Genomic DNA, 2,605 nt, shown 5'->3' with positions numbered 1-2,605 from the left:
TGTTTCAGGGCAGCTCTTTCGTGCAGCATCTATGTCTGAACTCGCACATCCAGGAGTCCTGAGCAGGCCAGCAGGGGCCCTGCAACCGGGACTCTGGTCTCCGTCAACATGTTCTGCTACATTTTGCCAGCTTCCGCTCATTCTCCACGAACATCCACACTTCACGTCATCAGCTCCAGCAAGTCTCCCAAGTCCAGGCCCTTTTAAAATGATTCTGCAGGAAGATATCTCACTCCTTATTGGCTGCAAAGGTCAGGTTTTAGAAAGTCATTATAACCTGTTTGAGTAATTATTCTGACAACTATCATAGCTGACCCTTCTAAGTTTTAAGTGGAATAAGTACTTTAACTCAAAACACGGATAAACAGATCACTCAGGACTGGGCGAGCCCAGCCTGGTGCCACAGGCCTGTGGCCCTGGGTTCAATCCCCAGTACCCCAAAGGGGGGGGGGCGGGGGAGGAAGTACTGCTTTTCCTGAGAAGCGTCTCAGGCAGTAGTATCACGGCACTAACCAGCTCTGCATGTCCGCCTTTCTCTGCCACCATCTAAACCTGCATCTGCATCTGCCATTAGGTCCATAAGGTGTCTGCCCTCCTGGGTGACCGACATCCGGCCAGGAATGCAGCAGCCCTGGGGAGAGGAAGTGGCATTTCTGGGTCATGCCTTCCTGGAGGCCATGCCGACCACTAACATGTTCCCTGACATGCTGTGCTTAACCATGTACATGTTAAACTGGCATCATCCTTGGTGTGCTGTTGCTGAAACCTATTTTCCTCCATTTTGAAAATCTCCGGCTTTGGCAGTTTCTGGTCACTGGGTAATCTCACTGAAGAAAGATAACTCAAGAACCCTAAGAGAATTCAGGAGCAACGGGGGATTCAAAATACCCCTTATTCCTCCAGGTGTTCACAAGTCGGCTCCTGCCACAGACTCCCAAGTGCTGGGACTGCAGGGTTAGACACCACACAGCTTCCCTACTGCCTCAGGCACAGACTCTGAAAGCTTGGCACTGCAGTGGAAGCCAGTCACCCTGGGCCAGCGTGTCCCCTCTGGGCGGCCAGATGTCTCTGTCCTCTGCTCCTCCACTGCAGAGTCCTCTTGCTGCAGCCCGCTGGGCTGGAGCCCGCTCTCTCTAGCCCACTCTCCCAGAGTGCCTTTCCCGGCCCCTAGTCTGCAGCCAGTATCCTGGCTGTCCTCAGTGTTTGCACCTTCCTCTCCTGAGTCCCCGCTTCACACGGTGTCCACACTCTCAGCAATGGCAGAACTCATGGCAACAGAGAGGAATAAACAGCTCGTTCCTATTGCGAGCTGGTAGATTCTTCACACCTGATATTTCAGGCTTATGGACGTCGATGTTCAGAAGTACATCCCCTGAGGGGCTCAGAATGTCAGCACTTGGGGAGGCTGAGGCAGGAAGGTCCAAGGCCAGCCTGGGCTACATAATGAGTTCAAGACCAGCTTGGACTACCTAGCCAGACCCTGCCTCAAAAACAAAACTAGAAGTACACCCTCATGTTAATCTCTTTGAAATCAACCTGTGAGGATGAGATATTTTAATAAGGTTTTTGCTTTCCTAATGGTATATAAAGGTACATCTCAAAATAAATGGCTTTTTCGGTTTGTTGAAGTGGGTGACGTTCTCCGCGTCAGTTTTCCGCACTATTGGACTAAGGAAAAATGCAGCCATGGTCCACTAAGATGATTTCCCTACTCACGAATGGGTCACAACCCGCAGTTTAAAAAGTGCTGAGAACCGACCCATTCACCAGCGGCAGGATTAAGAGCTAAGACCAACCGCATTACCGGGACTTTACAGCCCCACTCTCGGCAAAAACACGACGTGGCTTCCAAGAAATTCTTGCCCAAGAAGAAGTTGCAAAATACTTCATCGCAGTTCAGGGACTTCCTTAAAATCTATTTACAGGGGCCGGGCGTGCCACTCCACACCCGTCATCCCAGCACTCTGGGAGGCTGAGGCAGGAGGATCGTAAATTCAAGCCCAGGCTGGGCAATTTGGCGACTTAGCAGGGCCCTGTCTCAAAAAATAACAAAAGAGCTGGGGACCGAGCTCAGCGTGGAGGCCCTGGGATCAGTTCCCACTACTGCCAAAGTTTAAAAAGAAAACTCAGTCACAGGACACGTACATTACCAGCGGCTCCCGAAGGCAGAGGCCCGCCACAGGACCCCGTGCTCCGGGAACGGCCGGCCCGGGCCTGCCTCTCCCCGCCCTCACGCCCACACGAGCCCCCGGCCTCCGTTCCCGGGTGGTTCCGCGCCCCCGACCCCGCCCGGGCCCCGGCCCGCGCGCACTCCCAGGGGGAGGGGGCAGTTTCGGCGCGGGTGGGAGGCGGGGCCGGGGAGGGGGCGCGGGGTGAAGTGAGGGCGTCGGGAAGACGTGGCCCTGTGCGGCCCCGCCCTCCCCGCGTCCGAGTGGTGGAAACTCCCGCCAGGAGGGGAGGAAGGCGGGGACTGTGGGAAAGGGGCGTGACCAGGAGAGGCCCCGCCCCTCTATTCTAGGCGGTAGAAAGTCTTGCGCGTGCGGGCCGGGGCGGGGCCCGTGGGGTGAGCCTGTGACGTCGGGGGCGTGGCCGCGTGTCCCCGCCC

The sequence above is a fragment of the Heterocephalus glaber genome, unplaced genomic scaffold (genome assembly GCF_053883595.1).
Source record: "Heterocephalus glaber isolate CG9 unplaced genomic scaffold, H.glaber_assembly_v1.0 deba00000122, whole genome shotgun sequence".
NCBI lineage: Eukaryota > Metazoa > Chordata > Mammalia > Rodentia > Bathyergidae > Heterocephalus > Heterocephalus glaber.
This window is presented reverse-complemented; position numbering follows the sequence as displayed.